Source organism: Sorex araneus, chromosome 1, assembly GCF_027595985.1.
Source record: "Sorex araneus isolate mSorAra2 chromosome 1, mSorAra2.pri, whole genome shotgun sequence".
Taxonomy (NCBI): Eukaryota; Metazoa; Chordata; class Mammalia; order Eulipotyphla; family Soricidae; genus Sorex; species Sorex araneus.
Genome location: NC_073302.1, coordinates 263,268,921 through 263,289,183, shown reverse-complemented (window position 1 = coordinate 263,289,183; position 20,263 = coordinate 263,268,921). Strand labels below are relative to the sequence as shown.

Sequence of the window (20,263 nt, the reverse complement as noted above, 5' to 3'; positions counted from 1 at the left end):
AAATTTTGTTTATTTTTTCTTTAATTGGTTTATTTTTGGTTTACAATAGAACAGAATTTGGAGCTCAAGGTTAATACGTATATATGATAAGAGGATTAATTGTCTGCTACCGAAATGACCCCACTATTAAATCTCCCCACTTACCTCCCTTTACTCTGGTAACCACTAAATCATCTAATCTATTAGTTAGTTTTGCAACTTGCCAATTCATTTGCTATTGGTACTTTATTACACATGGGAGTGAAGTCACCATGTAATTGAATTTCACTTAGTTACCTATATTACTTAACACTAACACTGAGAGTTCCATCTACTATATGCCAAAGGCACAATTTAATCTTTTTCATCTACAGAGTAGTATTTCCCTGAACACATATACACAACCTCTACTTCTTAAGTTAGTTCTCTATAAATGGAAAATCTTGATTGATTCCATGTTTTGGCTATTATGAATAATGTTTCTCTGAACAGAGTGTGCAAATGTCCTTTCAAATTAATCTTACAATATCATTCAGATAAATGTTAGAAAAATACTGCCGTATTAAATGATATCATAACAAATATTCTTGATTTTCTTTTTTGTTAACAAAATAAATTTTCATTCAAAAGTATCTGAAAATGGCCCAGATGAGATTCGGAGCAGCTGCACAGGACATGGCCCCTCTGCTCCTTAAAGATTATGATCCGGGAGGTCTACTAACCCATTTTGGCACCACACAGCTTCTTACAGAAATGCAACTAGACTGTGAACTGAGCTACAACCCCATGCCGCCCGGGGAGGGGGAAGAATTTTCTCTCTCAACGCTTTCTCTCTATGGGGGAGATAGCAGCGCAATGCCCACGTGGCGTCTGCCATCTCCTAGAACTCACAATCTAGAGGTATGAGCTTGCAGTGACATGGCGTGCACGAGATCATGGGATGGGGGTGTTACCGGCACGCTCTCCACCCAGATGAGATCCGGAGAAGCTGTGCACGATGACACAGCCCCTCTGCTCCTTAAAGACTATGATTCTGGAGGTCTACTGACCCATTTTGGCACCCCGAGGCTTCTTATAGAAATGCATCTAGACTGTGAACTGAGCTAATATAATAGAAATCTAAAACTGAGCTCATATAATCTTTATTCTCAACAATGGAAAACAAATTATCAAATGATGTCTTTTCAGCAGGCCTGATTGTTGGGGGAAAATTCCAAACAATAATAGTGAGTTCTCTGTTGAAATTTTTAATGTATTCAAAGTATAGAGAGAATAAAGTGAAGATCATTAAAAAAAAGTATCTGAAAATGTATGATTGAAACCTGGTCATGAACAGCTTCATAAGGGTCTATCTCACAGTGATTAAAAAAAAATTATATATGTATATATATATTTAAAAAACTATAAGTAAAAGTAAATGTTTCAAAATGTAAAAAATAATATTAATATTTTAAATGTCATCATAATTTTATTTTTTCAAAAATATCTATCTTATTTTTCTATAGAAATTGTACGAATTTATATTTGCAACAAGAAAGTAACAACAGAGATCCATTTTTTTAATACCCTTGGCAACATTTTTTGTTATCAGCAATTTAGATACAGGTCATTCTTAATACTTTGATATAGAGACATTGTAGTTTTGTTTCACATTTCTTACAGTAAGATACATTGAGTTTTTTTCATGTCTGTAGACCATCTTTTTATCTTCTTTTTAGAGGCATCTATTAAAGTAATTTTTTATCGGCAGAATCACTGATTTCCAGGATTTATCCAGAGAAAGCAAGATAGGTTTTCACTAAGTAGATAAAGGACCAAACATGATAACCTTTCAGTATCTGTATTGGAAACCATAATGCCCAAAAGTAGAGAAAGAGTATGGGGGAAATTGTCTGCCATGGAGGCAGGGGGAGGGTGGGAAAGGGGAGTGTACTGGGGAGATTGGTGGTGAGGAATGTATACTGGTGGAGGGATGGGTGTTTGATCATTGTATGGTTGTAACTCAAACATGAAAGCTTGTAACTGTATCTCATGGTGATTCAATAAAATAAAATAAAATGAAAATTAAAAAAACGTAATTTTTTACCTAGTTCTTATTGGATTACCTGTTTTTATGTTGTTAATTTCTGAGCATGCTTCCTATAGTTTCAATATCAATCCCTTATCATATGATTGATGTGAATATGTAATTTTTCAGTTTTTAGGTTGATTCTTTGTTTTGTTTTACTACTATTTTCAGTTTGAAAGAAATGATTTTTTTAATTTAAATTCCTTTGTATCACTTACTATTCATTTTTAGTCTCTAATTACATTGAGATCCTATTGTCTATTTTAATTTATATTTTATGATTTCAGGTTTCATACCAAAATTGTGGGTTTATTTTCAGTTAAGTATTATTTGTTCTGTTAAATAATAAACTATTTTATTTTTGTGCATGTGACTGTTTAACTTTTCCAACACTATTTCTGAACAAGCTTTTATTTTTCTACTGTACTAAACTAGATTTGATTTTTTCTAGTTTAGATGTCCGTACCTCTGCATTTTCCCCTATGCATATGCTCCTAATATTTATTTTGACATCATACTATTTTAATTACTGTTTCTTTGTATTGCAGTTCAAAGTCAAGAAACTTTGCCTCAATTTTTCTTCTCTTACTTCAGAATATCTGTCTATCCAGGTTTTTGTAATTTCACACAAATTTTAGATTTATTTATTTCCCTTAAAGAATGCAATTGTTTTATTTTAATTATATGATTTTATATATTTCAGTAGGTAAGAGGTCATTATAATAAGAACCACATGGGTCTGGCAGGTAGGACTTTTAACTTGCACACAGCTGACCCAGGTTCAATCTCTGGTATCACATCTGAGTACCACCAGAAGTAATCCCCGAGCACAGAGTCTGGGGTAGGCCCTGAGCATGTCTGGGATTGGCACAAAAAACAAAAACCAAGACAAAAAAACAAAGAAATATATAGTTTTAAGGGGAGTTTATTAAATTATACTATCACCTTACATTTTAATTTTAGGAAAATAATTGATTTGATGAAATTTAATTGTGGCAAAAATTTAAAAATGCTTATACTTTATGTTTTAAGAAATATTTTTATAAATACAAACATTTTTGCTTTAATAGCATATTATATGAGTAATAGGTGGTTGATATAGTATTGATAGGTAATTGATACAGAATTTTAAGCAATCAGATATATAATTTCTTAAAGAGTTTTTCAGTGAGATAAAGATACATCAAATACACCCATAATGACTAATTTTTTATAATTGTTATGGTTAAAATAAAAGTAGGGTTTTGAAAAGCATAGTCTAATTGGAATTAATACTCTGGTATAATATTTACAAGTAACTGTTTTAGTTGATATGAGGTTGATCAGAAAGATAGTTTGAGGTGGATGTGAAGGAAATCTCTGCAATAATAAGCATTGTAGAAAAAGTCACACTGCATACATGCAAGTCATGAATCAGGTTAGTGATTTGGGATGAGCTTTGTTGATGAAGACTCTAAAGTAGAATAACAATCACTGTCACTGTCATCCCATTGCTCATCGATTTGCTCAAGTGGGCATCAGTAACGTCTCCATTGTGAGACTTGTTACTGTTTTTGGCATATCAAATACACTATGGGAAGTTTGTCAGCCTCTCCCTTGTGGGTGAGATACTCTCGGTAGCTTGCCAGGCTCTCCAAGAGGGGTTGAGGTATCGAACCTGGGTCGGCCGCGTGCAAAGCAAACACCCTACCTGCTATGCTATCACTCCAGCCCTGAATAACAATAATAATAGTAATTTTATTTTAATTCAACTGTTTTATTTTAATTCAATGGTTATATAATACATATATTTTAAATGTTTAGCACAGCACTTAATTTTGCTCTTTCAAAATGTCACTTGGAAGCTCTCTGCACAGAGCAATATGAGCAGAAAACATGACTGGAAGTATGGAGACAGAATAATATGCTATTGCTAAACTCTGTGTGATAATGGTTTTGACTGATCATTAGACATTTGGCTTTTGGGAACTGTAACTAGCCATTGAAACTTCAATGCACAGGAGAATTATCTCCCTGTACCCAGAGATGTTAAAGAATGCTAATAAGAAAGGGAATTTTATGCCTTGCATATTTCTAATCCCTACTTTATTACGACGACTTTTAGTTTTTAAAAAGTATGTTCAAGCAAGTAAAAGGTGGTTGTTGGTCATGTGGGGGAAAGATGATGCGGGCCAAATATAGACTAGAGACTGAACGCAATGGCCACTCAACACCTTTATTGCAAACCACAACACCTAACCAGAGAGAGAGAACAAAAGGGAATTCCCTGCCATAGTGGCAGGGTGGGGTGGGGGGAGACGGGACTGGGAAGGGGGGATGGGATGTTGGGTTTACTGGTGGTGGAGAATGGGCACTGGTGAAGGGATGGGTTATCAAACTTTGTAAGGGAGAAACATGAGCACAAAAATGTATAAATCTGTAACTGTAAAAAAAAAAAAAAAAAAAAAAAAGTATGTTCAATCATAGTGGCGTTATCATGGCAAATGATAAATACCAAAACTGAAGTAAATTCATTGTTGTAAGCTATAATATTGTGCTTATTTAATAAATAGTTGTACTTTAAAAAAATAATTTCTGCAAGGAAGAAAGACAATACACTTATGAATAAGCACTCTGTATTTGAGGAAAATAATTATAATAAATTTTTATTCAAAATAAAAGATTTTATGTCCCGGGAACTTAATAAAGATCTTTTTCATATAGAATTTTCAAATGAAAATCCTGTGACTAGAGACAACAATTAACAGCACAACTCCTTAGTACATATACAGAGGCAGTGTCCTAGACTATAATTTCTTCACAAGAATTTACTTTTGACTTGTTCCAACTGTTTTTTCTTTCAAGTGCTCCAAAATCTCAATGCAGCCTTAAGTCTAGAATCTGTGAGGACCATTACAAATTCAAGGAAATGTTCTAATACACAGAAAGGTCAGGAAAAGAGTACGAACAGAGTTTTTATTCCTAACAGGTTTCTCCACATTGTTCTGCAGAGTGAACTAGAAATCTCTGATGAAGTAACTCAATCCGAAACTCTGTGTTAATCAAATACAATTGTGGTCTAAGCACCAGGAAGGGAGAGTGCTGAAACACAAGGAGACTTGTTAAGACAACAAGAATTAGGCTCTCACAGGGCCAGAGTCAGTACCCTGGCTCTAATTTCAGCAATATACTTAACCTATTCTCAGAGAGAGCCTTATTGCCTACCTAAAAAATTGTTCTTAAACTTGGCTGGACATAGTGTAAATGAGGATTAGAGTAGATGTATTCAGATCATCATTATAGAGTCTGTTGCATGAAATACCTAACACATAGTAACTTTTAAAAAATTACTTGGTTTAAACAGAAAATCAAGTTTTTAAAATATTACTTCCAAAAGCCAATGCTTGCAAAAATAAAGCCAAAAAAATTACTGATCTCATGAAACTAGTGAGTGGCTGGACATTTGCTACTTTACTATAAGATATCATGGCCTAGGAAGGTACTTTATATAGTTTTAATACTGTATATGCATGGTCCCAGATCATTCTACCAATTTCGACAAGTTTCACTAATAGGGACAATTGCTTGTTCTCTTACTAGTAAGAAAAAGCATGGCAAGGGATGATAAGTAGGTCAGAGATGAAGGACTGAGAAAGGCAGGAAGTGTTAAGGAAGAACATATTAACAAAAAATGTATTAAGGGGAAATACCTTTCTTATTAATATTTTATATGAATATCTCATATTAATAAAATGATATTAACAGTGGGTAATGTGCTTGTCTTGCATGTGGCTAACATGGGTTCAATCGCCAGAACCACAAATGTTTTGCCTGAAGCAGCAAGAATAATCCCTGAGTGCAGAGCCAGGAGTAAACCCTGTGTCTTAGAAACTTTTTTTTTTCCAAAAATGCAATTAGAACTGGATAGATGGTACAGGAATTAAGGTGTATACCTTGGATTTGGCAGATATCAAGTTTGTCTCTAGTACTGCATATGGTAGCTGAGGACATCCAGAAGTGATGAAATGATGACTGAGGACAGAGGAAGGAGTAAGCCCTGACCACCAAACTACATATGTGTCAAAAAAGAAGACAATAGCAATAATAATGTATTGTTCACTGCTACCTTTTGACACATGTGCTATCCTTCAGATCAAATTGCATCCTAATATCTTAACCTAAGAAATGACTGTAACTATAAAATGCATCTTTTGCCTTCTTTCTTTATCTCAGAAATTTTAATAATGATAAATTAATTTTTAGAATCCTGATAAATTATGTGTATATGAAATGACATTTTGAACATGAAATAAATCTTAAAAAGCTACATAGAGATATGAGAATTATTAGTGAACTTGGATCACATATGTTGGTCCCTGAATAATTAAACCACTTCTAATCTAAGAGTAGATTAACTCTCTCCATGTTTTTAAAAATAAAATCTAGAACATATGGTAGCAATTTGCAACTTGATCTAGCTTTCAGTTACCTTTTAAGATTTTATTTATAAATGTAAGGACATTAGGGAGATTGTTATGTAATTCTTAAAAATATGTCAACATGCATTCCTAAAAGAGCACTAATCAGGAAATTAAATATATTATTGAATATAAGGACATTTGTGAACAATAGTCTTCCAATTTTTACTATTCTCTCTTTTATCAAGGACATTTAAAGATGAGTTACTGCTGTTCAGTGACAAATATTATTTTATTTATTTTTATTTTATTTTATTTTTTATTGTTTTTTCGATTACACCCAATGATGCTCGGGCGTTCCTTCTGGCTCTGCACTAAGAATTTACTCCTGGCAATGCTTGGGGTACTATATGGTATGCTGGGGATTGAATTTAGGTCAGCCACATGCAAGGCAAACATTCTACCTGCTGTATTATTACCCCGGCCCCAAATATTGTTTTAAATATCTAAATTTTTTCCAAGTTACGGAAAATCAGAAATATATAAACGTTTTAATAATAGAATTAACATATACTCTGCAATATGTTTATTCATTTTAATCTTGTACAGAGTTGGGAACAAGGCTTCCTACATTATTTGAAAATTAAACAGAATCTGACTTGCAGTTACCCATGCAGTATTTTCAGATTTTCTACTAAATCTTATGTAAAATGAAACATAAAGGACAGTTGAAAAATAAAAATCAGAAGACCATTAGGCAACCTATTATCAATATCTGGGAATAATTTTCCCAAATACAAGTCCATTTGAGTTGGATTAAATATAATCAAAATAAAATTAACTGGAGGATATTTTCCCCCTTTTCTTATTCTCAGACTTAGAAGGACAAGATAGAAACCAACATGGAAATAGGTTGGTTTTTCATCCAACTCATGATGCTGTTTTTTGAGGTAACCATGGTGCTATTATTACTCAACTCCCACTCTAAAATTGCTCTTGTTATACAATAGGCCAGGATACTTTGGGTAAGAAAACGATAGGAGTGCATTGAATTTTGAGACTATTTTCTATTTTCCAAAAGTAATTTGTTTCTGGCAGACAGATTTAAAGGCTTGGTAAATTCTAATGTTATAACTGTCCATATGCTCTATCTAAGCCAGTATCAGAGGGGCAAGAAAAATGGACAGATGGAAAGAATTGCAGTTTATGAGAGCATTATGGAGAAAACCCTCACATAGTAAAAATAAAGCCATATGCTGATGCACATTGGTCTAATACCCAAGGTTGGTTTGAAGAGACTTCAGTCAAAAGTCAAGAGGCTGAAATTTGAACTAAGGGAGCATCAAACATTCATTTGGTAGACATCAGGTTTTGTCAAATCACTCACTTCAATGATTATTAAACTGAGTACAATTTGGGACTGAAACAAACTCCCTCCTTCTTCTGTGTGCAAAATTTTGCAGCATCAGACCTGAAGTAGTCAATATGTTTTTTGTATTATCACACTTTCATAGTTCCCTCTATGCCTTTTTGGTTGTTTCATAGACAACAGGTTGTTGAAAGAGAAAGGATATGCTTTTAAATATGAAAGATAGCTAAGAGGAAGGAAAAATTATGAGCAGATTTAATTTCTATGTAATTTTTATCATAAAAACGTATTTTACATCAAAAGTTTTTTTAGGCAGTATTTCTTCTTTACTTTTCAGGTCAAGGATCCTGCATGAATGCTTCTTATAACATTGCACTGCACTGCACTGTCATCTTGTTCATCAATTGGGCACCAGTAACGTCTCCATTGTGAGACTTGTTACTGTTTTTGGCATATCGAATACACCATGTGTAGCTTGCTAGGCTCTGCCGTGCAGGCGGGATACTCTCGGTAGCTTGCAGGGCTCTCTGAGAGGAACAGAGGAATCAAACCAGGGTTGGCCACGTGCAAGGTGAATGCCCTACCCACTGTGCTATCACTCCAGTCTTATAACATTATTCAATCAAATATATTTTTTAATCATATTCTCATCAATATATTATAAAAACGCATTTTGACTATAGTTGATAGTGACCTAACAATCAATAACTTAAAATTATTATATCAAAGTCATAAAAACAAAATATTATATTGCAGATTATGAACTCCAAAATCTGTTCCCTGCCCCATTCATTGTTGACATTAACTTTTTTTTTACATTGAATCACCACAACGTGCATGGTTACAAAGCTATTCATGATCAGGTTTCAATCATCCAATGTTCCAACACCCATCTCTAACATTTTTATAAAACAGCAAATGATGCTTGAATACTGAGGTTACAATTGAAGTTGAATTTTATATAAGAAATTTAAATTATTTATAAATTCAAATTTTAGTAGAGAGGAAATTATATATACAGAATTTTTAAGAAAATTGCTAGGAAAAATGAAACAAAACATGTTCAATGGGGCCGAGAAACCATGCAGTGAGGGACAAGCTGCTTTGCATGCAGTTGCCCCAGGTTCAAATTTCCATCTCTGTACATGGTAGCACAAATCCTGGTAGGAATAATATCTGAGTTCAAAGCCAGGAGGAAGTTCTGAACACAGATGGATACGTCCTAAACACCAGAAAAAATAAGGTAAAAGAGAAGAATTCAGGGGCTGGAGTGATTGCACAGCAAAGAGGGCATTTGCCCTGCACGCGGCTGACCTAGGTTCGATCCCCAGCGTCCCATATGGTCCCTGGTGCACTGCCAGGAGTAATTCCTGAGTGCAGGCCCGGAATAACCCCTGACCATCGCCGGCTGTGACCTAAAAAGCCAAAAAAAAAAAAATTCAATACTCATATGCTTATATCAGAAATTCTTCATATTATTACAGTTATGTCTTTAAAACTCAATTCATTTTAAAGGGCATGTATAGTGACATAGCAGTAGTTTATAATATAAAACAAAGCATAGTTCATGCACATTAAAATAATACTTTTAAATAAATTTATTTAAATCAATTTAAATTAATTAATATGTGATATGAATATGTGGTAGCTATAAAATCATGATCACAATTACATTCAATATCATAGGCCAGTTGCATCACATAAACACACAAAAGATTGTTTTATTTTGAATGTTGTTTTTTCAAATAATATTTTAATATTTGATTTTATGTTGAGTAAATATGAAAGCAAATGACAGTGAAAAATAATGTATTTTATACTTTGTTTATGTTAAAAGTGAATATTTGTAAATAAATATTGAAACTGAAATTAGAGGGGAAAATACTACAAATTGCTCTATCAAACAACTGAAATGGTAAATCACATAAGCATATAATTTGTTCTGCTATGTATTGTGAGGGTTATGCTTATATTACTAGTTGTGAATGAGATTAATGTGTTTTCTCAGCACTGTAAACTTCCTCCATGGAAACAGAAGCTAAATTGCAATAAATCATGACTTTATGTTCACATATTTATGGGATGAGGAAAATTTAGAGTTCCTCAGTAGAGAAAGCCATTCTGAAGCAAAAAGTAAAAATTATGGCATACAAGGCATAAAGGCAGATAAACTAGTGCAAGTTCAAAATTGTTCATTAACACACATTAATAATGTTAGTAATTTATTAAAAATAATGAACACAGTAGAGCTCCATGTTTATACTTCACCAGAAGTGACAAAATACTAGTTCAATATGTTGATTACCTTAACATGATTATGTATTAAGAACAATTAAATTAGAACTGTCACTTTTCTACATTTTCTTTAAAGCTAAATACTATTTTTCACCACTGAATATGCAAACAGTTTGTAAGTAATAGATTGAAATAATTTCACCATAAAAGCTGTGTTATAATTTATTATCAATAGTATAGCATCATAACACTTTCTAATACTTTTATTTTTATTTTATTTTTAAGAGCTATTGATCATAGTTAACTATGAAACCACATGCAGGTAAAGGGACCAAACTGGAGTCAGCTGTGCGCATGGCAAGTAATTTAAACCCTGTACTATTTTTCTGTGACTGGAGCCATAGCACAATGGGTAGGGCATTTGCCTTGCACAGGGCCGACCCGATTTCGATTCTTCCCTCCCTCTCAGAGAGCCTGACAAGCTACCAAGAGTATCCCGCCTGCACGGCAGGGCCTGGCAAGCTACCCGTGGTGTATTCAATATGCCAAAAAGAGTAACAAGTCTCACAATGGAGAAGTTACTGGTGCCTGCTTGAGCAAATCGATGAACCCACTACATGGGATGACAGAGCTACAGTGCTACTATTTTTCTGATCCATTGTTATGGCCATATTGTCTACAAATTTTGTGGACCAATCTTGAATAAAAGCTGATATAGTTTTAAAGTGACTAATATGTACAACAGTTCAATTTGTGGTATCTTATTGAAAAATTTAGCTGAAGTCAAATGAAAAATAAAGAAAGTCATTCTAACCAAGATGCCACACTTCTAATAAATTTTACTTTTCCCATAACTTAACTGATGGATTTACTATTAAAAATCAATGAAATGACCTTTCTTTTTAATATCATGAAATGAATAAAGGAACCATATTTAATTTTTTTCTGTTTGTGAAAATGTCATTTAATCTTATTCAAACACAAATAGTCCTAAGAATGAAATAAATTAGGTTAATTTTGTAAGGTTAAATATTTTTGTTTATTCAGGAAAACACACCGAAAATTTTTGTTAATAAATGAAATATACATATTTACTTAGGAATGATTTTAATAAACAAAATATTCTGAAGATTGTCATTAATTTTTCTGAACATTTCAAGTGAGATAAAATACTTTTCTCTCAAAATTTTCATTCATAATTCTATGAGGGACAAAAGGTAAAAAAAATTAGAGTAAATATTGAATTCAAGTAAAGACAACCATTCTTACTCACAGACAAGAACAAATATATTAAGTCTTAATAACTAGAAAATTTGCCACATAAAGTAAAAGAATATTATTAGTAAGATGAATGAACTTTGTAAGTTTGTAGGATACGTAATATACAATAATAAATTTATTTTTTATGATGTGGAGTAACATAAAAACTATAGCTTAAATGAATTTGTAATAGTGGAAAACAGATAAACATATTAGAAAAGTTGGCCATGCACATATGGCCTTCTTTATTAAAGTGTACAAAATATTGCTAAGAATAATTTAAGAAGGCTTAAAAAGAAGAAAATGGTATATACATGGAAGCAAACTCAATTTTTATTTAAAGCTAAATTCTTTTATTTGATCTATAACTTCACCTGTCTCAGTAATAACACCAATAAAGTAATGATTTTGTTTAAATTTAATGAAAAATGATAAGCAGATGATAAAATTTATATAGAAAATTAAGATGTTCATGTATATGTATATAATATTTGAGACTAAATTTGATAGACTTTAATCCAAAATATAATATTAGACTAATGGAAAATAAATAATGATAACCAAACAGGTAAATAAAACAGAAAAGCAAAGGAAGATATTGTTCTCACACAGTAATTTTTTACAATAGAACTCAAGTAATAAAAATACAAAAGATAAATGGATTTTTTTTAACAAATTCACTCAAAAGAAATTAACAGAAAAATAAGAATATCACTGCACTATTCTTTTCATTCCATAAGGGGAAAATAATAGTGTTGCAGTTGAATTAGGAAGGGTGTTCTGAGGTTTTTCCATACGTAGGACAAAATAAAATAAAAAATAAACACTTCACTGAAATTAAATAATTCTCAGTATAAAATATTTTTGAGAAAAATAAAAAAAACTGGAATCAAGGAGATATATGAAAAACATGGGGGAAGTCTCAGTAGTTTAAAAAGAATTATATACAGAAAGTTTAAGAACCAGTAAAACAAATATTGTGAATAAAATGTTAACTGCATCTTGATGATACATACAAGTAGTTCTCTAGGAATAAACATGGATATACTTATTGACTGTGGACTGTGGTTCTGCACATTGATATGGATGTAAAATATACCACTCTACGAATTACCTACATGTAATCATGAACAAGAAAAATGAATAGAAACCCTGATTCAAACACATTCTACAAAGTCAGAATTTTCAGAAATTTCAATGAAAAAGCAAAACAAAGCAAACAAACCAATGACTGAGTATATCCCTTAAATATATAGAACCTGAAGTGACACAGCAACTGAATACAATCAATACATTCTGTTAGATTAGTTTTTGAAAGTATAAAATAGCTACAATATAAATGATTAGTTCCGTTAATAAAATTTATGTTTGAACTGGCATAAATTAATGACAGTTTTACAGTTTTGGAAATTACTGTATTTATCTCAGAAAATTTTCTTCTGAGAAAATATTTTACTCAGTGATATATTTAGGAAATGATGGCTTAGTTTCTCTAGATTATTTTAAATGCTTTGAGAAATATGTGCAGATACAAGTAATAAGCAATATACAAAAGAAAAAAAGAAATATGAAATCCTCCAGAGTCTGGGAAAAAGCCAAACACAGTCAAGACATCTAGAGTCAGGTATTAGGAATATCTTGGTGCCCCTATAATCTTTAATTATGCCCTAATGCCTGGATTCACCACTAAGACAAAACACATAAGCATATCAATGACCACCAGGATCAGAGTAAAGTAATCACTGTTCCACTTATCACCAAACTAAGTGACTAAAACCTCATTAGCATGAAATCACTATATATATTTACACATATACACATATATATAAACACACATATATACATACATATGTGTATATCACTGTATCACTGTCATCTGGTTCCTCATCGATTTGCTCAAGTGGGCACCAGTAATGTCTCCATTGTGACTTGTTACTGTTTTTGGCATATCGAATATGACATAGGTTGCTTGCCAGGTTATGCCGTGGGGGCAAGATACTCAAGGTAGTTTGCTGGGCTCTCCGAGAGGGACGGAGGAATCAAACCTGGGTCGGCCGCATGCAAGGCAAACAGCCTTCCCACTGTGCTATCACTCCAGCCCATCAAATAATATCATATACTCATATATACGGACTGGAACAATGCCAAGGTGGGTAGGAAGTTTGCCTTGCATGCGGCTCACCCGGAGTTTGATTCCTCCGCCCCTCTCGGAGAGCCTGGCAAGCAAGCTACCAGAGTATCTCGCCCGCACGGCAGAGCCTGGCAAGCTACCCGTGGTGTATTTGATATGCCCAAAACAGTAACAAGTCTCACAATGGAGATGTTACTGGTGCCCGCTCGAGCAAATCAATGAGCAATGGGATGACAGTTATGACAGTGATGAGATGTTTGTGTATATATATATGTGTGTATACATTTATATATACACATAGCTATATTTATGCTATATTTATGCTATATATATATATATATATATATATATATATATATATAGCTTAAATAAGGTTCTACCAGCCTAGGGGGGGTCACATGGACATGTGTTCCTGGAAGTATACTTATGAATTCTGGAAGGAGAATTGAGTTATAAAAACAGGGAATCTGCAGAGTAATAGCAATTATTTGTTCTAACTAGACCAGAATTCACATTTAAGGACAGAGCATGAATGACAAAATTGAAAAAAAAAAAGAAACAACAAATGTTTGTATAATCCTCATTAAAGTAAAATTGCATTGTAATATTATTCAATTTTAGTATGCATCTTTATAAATCAATAGCTCTATCTACTATGGTAAATTCATTACCAAACATCCAATTCTATTACCACTCAAGCAATTTCTTCAGGTTCTTTCCTTGACATTATAAAAAATACAAAAGCAGACACACAAACAAGTCCCAATGTAAATAGTGTTTATTGTAGGGGAAAATAAATGTAAGAGATATATGGGTAAACTACCTTTAAAGGTCTATTAGTGAAAAGAAGGACTAATCATAATAATTGGAGTCAGACCTATTCTAAGAATCAGGTGCCATTCATCTTCTTACCTTGCTTGCTAGTTTCAGAATTATCATGGCTATTTGGGAGGTGGAGAAGAAGCAAAACCACAATATTAGTTTTATTGTAATGTGTATGTAATGAAATGTATAGGTCTTTTAGTTGTTAAGTTAGATTGTTATGTGTAGGTACTATTACAGGAAAGTCCCTATCTGAAGAGAAGAAATGTTAGAGTCAACCGTCTACTTTTACTGACTATCAAGGTGCCTAAGTGGGTGCTAGGATAATATTGTTACATGCTTCAGGACTTTTTTCCCTTTTAGGTTATAAAACCAGGAGCAGGGATCTTTTCAAATGCCATATTGTGGATTGGTCTGAAAGTTTATGAAATCAGTTACAACACAACCCTGTCACCAGTGCACGTAAATTTTGATCTTTGCAATAACAAGAGGAAAACAATTTCCGCACCTATCTACCCTGCAAATATATTTGCAAAGGCTTCATCATACTGATTTGTTCTGTACTTCCCTCTACAATCGATTGTCCCTCTGTACACACAGTTTTGTCGTCTTCTTCCTACAACACTAATTTGGTCTTATCAGCTGAAAGTTTGTTTCTATTCTATTTATAGGTTCATTCATTTTGAGTTCTTGAATGCCAGATTTTGGAATAAGAAATTATTATCAAGAATTTATTGTACAATATTTTTTTTCATTTTCTCTGAATTTAAAGTACCAAAAACAAAAATCTTCACACAAATCTGGAAGCAATATGAGACAGCAAAAAAATAATAATAAAGGGAATGTGTCTAGATGATCAAAGCGTGGCAGATAATAATGCAGAAATGTGCAGTTCTTAGCTCAGCTCTGAGAATACATGATTCCCTTGGTTTTAAAAGACACAATTGTTATCCAGATGAAGGATAGTGGAGGAAAGCATTGGAGAAAACATTGAGGAAAAAATAACTCACCATCTGGAGCATGACTGTACTTAAAGAAAGGTTCATTTGCTTATGAGTTTTATTTAATAGAACACTGTCTTCTAGGAGAAGAAAAATAAAGAGAACCTCAAAGGTTTAACTTACAAAGGATTTTGAAATGCTTGTGCATCTCATAACTTAAATGAATTAAACGCTATAATCAGATGTCATCAAGTACCAATATAAACCTAAAAGTAATGCAAAGTAAGTATAAATAGCTATTAAATGTTCCTGGATTCCATTATATATCAGTGAATACATGAAAAACCTAAACATCAGTGGCTAAACAAACTTTTATAAAAGCATTCGAGATAGCATGTGACCTTTGAACACTGTGAGTACAATAATTTAAGTATCTGAACTTTATTTCCCTTCTTTCCTTTGGAACCATTTTCTGTTTTGAATAGTTCAATCTGAATTCCATTGGAATGCACAAAAATTTACAAGAAAACAAGTAGTTTTGCAGATGCTTTTCAGGTACATAACATTTTTGAGCTACTGTCTTGGGAAGTAGGCCATTTTTTTAAACTATAAGTTGTTATATATACTTTAAATGTCAAGATTGTACAGGTTTTGCCTGGAATTTAACTTACAAGTCTGTTGTATTTTTAACTATACACACTGATTTATTAGCAATCACAATGCATTTTCTTGACACTATTTTCTTACTCTTAAAGCTTCCTTTAGCATTTCTATGTAAGCATATATTTTCTATTGTCTTCCAATGGCTTACATTTGTGAAACTTTAATAAAAATTCACAGTGATATGCATTTACAACTGTCATTTGACATAAAAATAATAGAAGTGAGTCATGATATTGAATGTGATAAGTATATTGTGCATATATATCTATTTGCATACATAATGAACATGAAACTATAAAAAAAAGTTAAACCGAATAAGAAAGTCACATTGAAGACTTCATAAACCAGTTATTATTAGATATGTATCTTTGAACAAGAGGATTTTTTGAAAAAATAAAATATGAAAATTATAAAAATACTTACAAAATTAAGTAATATGATGTAAAGAATATAGATTTGTAACTTTTTGTTTAAAATTATTTATTTATTCAAGTCTTTGTATTTGGTGTAATAATGCTTTTTTTTTTTTGTTAATGGGGCCAAACTCTGCAGTGCTCAGACCTTACTCCTGATTCTGTTCAGAAATCATTTCTGTTGGGGCTCTCGGGACCTTATACAATGCTAGGGATCACACACACACAGATCATGGCTTGCAAGTAACACACCTTCGCCTCTGTACTATCTCTCTGGCATAAATAGTCGTTTGACGTGTATATTGCAATCTCATTGCTATCTCTTTTAAATCTTACTGTATATTTTAGTAATTATAGAAGAATATAATAAAAAAGTCTATCAAAGTTGTTTAAAATTAAAGTGTCATATGAACACGCATTTATATAACACCTAGGGTATTTGAGCATGTAATTTTTAATGACTTTTCATAGGTCTATGTTTCTCTACTTACACTTCTTCAGATAAGAAATAGAAAATCAGACAAAGAATTTTATGCATCATATGCAAAGATGTACATTAAATAGTTATGCAACATGCCTATACTTATGTACCATTTCTATAAGCAAGAGAGACCTAAAAATTAAAAATAAAAATGTATCTGAGACATGACAATATTATGATTTCCAGTGCACACACAACCTTACAAGGAATTCGCTGCATTTTACTTGCAGTTCAGAATATAAACGATGATTAGCAGCATAATTTACAATCATCCAGCAAATAAAAACAAATTAATTTCTTGGCAGATGTTTGATTCTTTTTGGTATTTAAACCAGATAAAACTAATTTTACCCTTGAAGAAATTTGAAACAGTTCTTTCTTCAAAATGCCAAACATTCATAATGAAAAGAGTTTTAAGAGGATCTATTTTTTCCCCTTCTGGAACATATTTTTATATCTTCTTAATTAATTTAGGTTTTTATAAGATGCAAATCAAATCATTCCTCAAATACGGATGTTTCATTTTACTACAAGTTGAATAAAGTTGGACCTTTGAACTGGATTTTATCAGGCCCTCTATAAACTGTTCTTTGCCTAAGTCTCAGATATTACCTTAAAGTTAGCATCTTCTTTGCTCTTCTCGTTAAACTGCTAAAATACTGTCCTTTCTTGTTTTAAAGTATCCCCAATTCTAGTATAGTTTTGTAATTGCTACTTTTTTGTTCTCCACATGAATACGCTTTCCCCTCAAGCTTTTCTCTTTAAATAAGGGGATTCCCCAGCTATGCTTGAGACCTGGATTTGGCAAGTGATAGGTATAGGTATAGATTGCCAGGGAATGAACTTGAGAACTCCTGCATATCCGTATGTAGTCCAACCTTTAGAATTATTTCCCCTGTCTGAAAAACTCTTCCTCTTCAGGTCTTCATGCATGTGCTTGGTTAATTTGGTTCATTCAAGTAACTACCAAATGTTAATTTTGCTATAAAAACTTCCTCACTAAATTTGTCAAAAGTGGTCACCTGCTGTGACTCAGTCTTTCAGTCTTTTTAATATAATATCCTATTTGGTCATTATTTGCAAGTGTATGTGACAATTATTAGTACGTGCACATTTTTAAATTATTTATGTTCCCTTCTCTCAAGGTATAACAAAGCATAGTTCAAGAAGAAAATAATTGGCAATTGTGTCCCCTCTATAACCCAGTACTAAGAATAGTGTCTGACTCAGAACAGCAATTTAGTAATGAGTTTGCACAATTAAAAGTGTGTGGAAGTTGATAAACTATCAGCTGAGTGTGCAGCTTTCAAACTTCTTGCATTGTACACAAACAAGAATCAAATTATTTAGAGACGTAACTCTCAATTTTCAGAGTCTGCATTTGGGAGTGATAGCCATATATTTGTGGCTGTCTTCAGCTTTCAAAATATTTTTTAAGGTCCTCTCTCTTTTATGGAATTTTCTTGAAAACACAGTTTGGTTTGTTGAAATACAAAACAATCACACAATAGTACATAAAATCAATAATCTATGGGAATGGGTTCAATGCCCACAAGTTTAAGGCAATCTTTCATCATTTTTTTCTTTAAAATAAAATTCAATTGGATGACGAGTTCAAGATCATTAGCACAGTGTTACAGGGAATTTATTACTTGTAGTTTCCCAGCTTTGTAACTCCATGCTCTAACAATAAGAGCACTTACTATATATATGAGTTTGGTTGCTGCCACCCTGTTGAAGTAATTAAAAGAGCCTGAAGTACAATACCCTCTTAAGACATTTGCAATTAGCATGGAAGACAGTCCGGATTTAATAGCTGCTATAAAGGTAGCAAATCATGTAGGGAGTGAACACCATGAGGTCATCTATCTCTGAGGAAGGCATTCAGGTCCTGGATGATGTCATATTTTCTTTAGAAACTTACAATATCACAATAGTTTGTGCATCAGTAGCGTGAACTTATATGTAAGTATGTAAGGACTTATATGTAAGTATGTAAGGATATGTACTTTCAAGTAAGTATATAAGAATATATACTTAATCTCCAAATATATTCCAAAGAACACAGATAGAGTGGTGATCCTCTCTGGAGAAGGTTTAGATGAATTGACTCAGGGTTATATGCATTTTGGCGAGGCTCCTTCTCTGGAAAAAGCTGAGGAGGAGAGAGAAAGGCTGATACCTATCAGAAGAACTCTGACGTTGTCCATGGGGATCTGTACTACGGCCTATGGCCTTGAAATGAGAATTCCACTCTTGGATCATTTATTTCCCTCCTATTACTTGTCTCTGCCACCAGAAATGAGAATTCCCAAAAATGGGGTAGAAAAACTTCTTTCTCCTGAGAAGGGCATTTGAGGACTCCGTTCGGCTGCCTATAGAGATTCTACCAAAGGAAGTGTTCAATGATGGAATAACCTGTGAAGAATTCCCCCTTTAGGATTTTACAGGACTATATTGAATACCAGGGTGATGATGCAATGATGGCAACAGCAGCAGAAAATGTTGCCTTTAATACTCCCACAACCAAAGAAAGTTGTTACTACCATCAGATCTTTGAATGTCATTACCCAGGTTGGGCTGACTCGTTGACCTATTACTGGATGCCCAGGTGTGCCACCAACCTTTCTGTCGGCATTTTGACCCAATAAAAGTCAGACATGAAAGGTTAAGAGTGAATATTTTTGGTCACTGTTTCTTTTGAGGTTTCTTTTGTTTATGTTTGTTTCCACAAATACAGAGAGAATAAACCAAATGCGAAAAATTATTTACCCAATATTCATCAGATAGGGCGTTAATATTCAGGATGTACAAGACATTAGTAGAACTGTGTAAGAAAAAACTCTCCAAACCCATCAAAAATTGGGGAGAATAAATTAACAGAAGTTTCCTCAAAAAAGAAACACAAATAGCCAAAAGGCACATGAATAAATGCTCTACATCACTAATCATCAGGGAGATGCAAATCAAAACAGCAATGAGATATCATCTCACACCCCAGAGACTGGCACACATCAAAAAGAACAAGAACAACCAGTGCTGGCACAGATGTGGAGAGAACGGGACTCTCTTTCATTGTTAGTGGGAATGTCAACTGGTCCAGCCTTTCTGGAGAATAATATGGGTATACCTTCAAAACCTAGAAATTGAGCTTCCATGTGTCCCTGCAATACCACTTTTGGGAATATATCCTGAAGGTGCAAAAAAGCACAGTAGAAATGACATCTGCACCTATATGTCTATATGTTCATAGTAGCACTGTTCACAATAGCCAGGATCTTGGAATAACCCAAGTGCCCGAGAACAGATGACTAGTTAAAGAAACTTTGGTACATCTACACAATGGAATACTATGGAGCTGTTAGTAAAGATGAAATTGTGAAATTTTTTTATAGGTGGATGGTCATGGAGAGTGTCATGCTAAGTGAAATGATTCAGAGAGAGAGGGACAGACATAGAATAACTGTACTCATTTGTGGAATACAAGATAATATAATATGAAAC

General features: G+C 33.1%; 1 pseudogene; it reads left to right on the top strand.

Moving 5' to 3' along the window:
• The first annotated feature begins 18,469 nt into the window (after positions 1 to 18,469).
• LOC101543368 (asparagine synthetase [glutamine-hydrolyzing]-like) lies at positions 18,470 to 19,410 on the top strand (annotated as a pseudogene).
• The last annotated feature ends 853 nt before the right edge of the window (positions 19,411 to 20,263 follow it).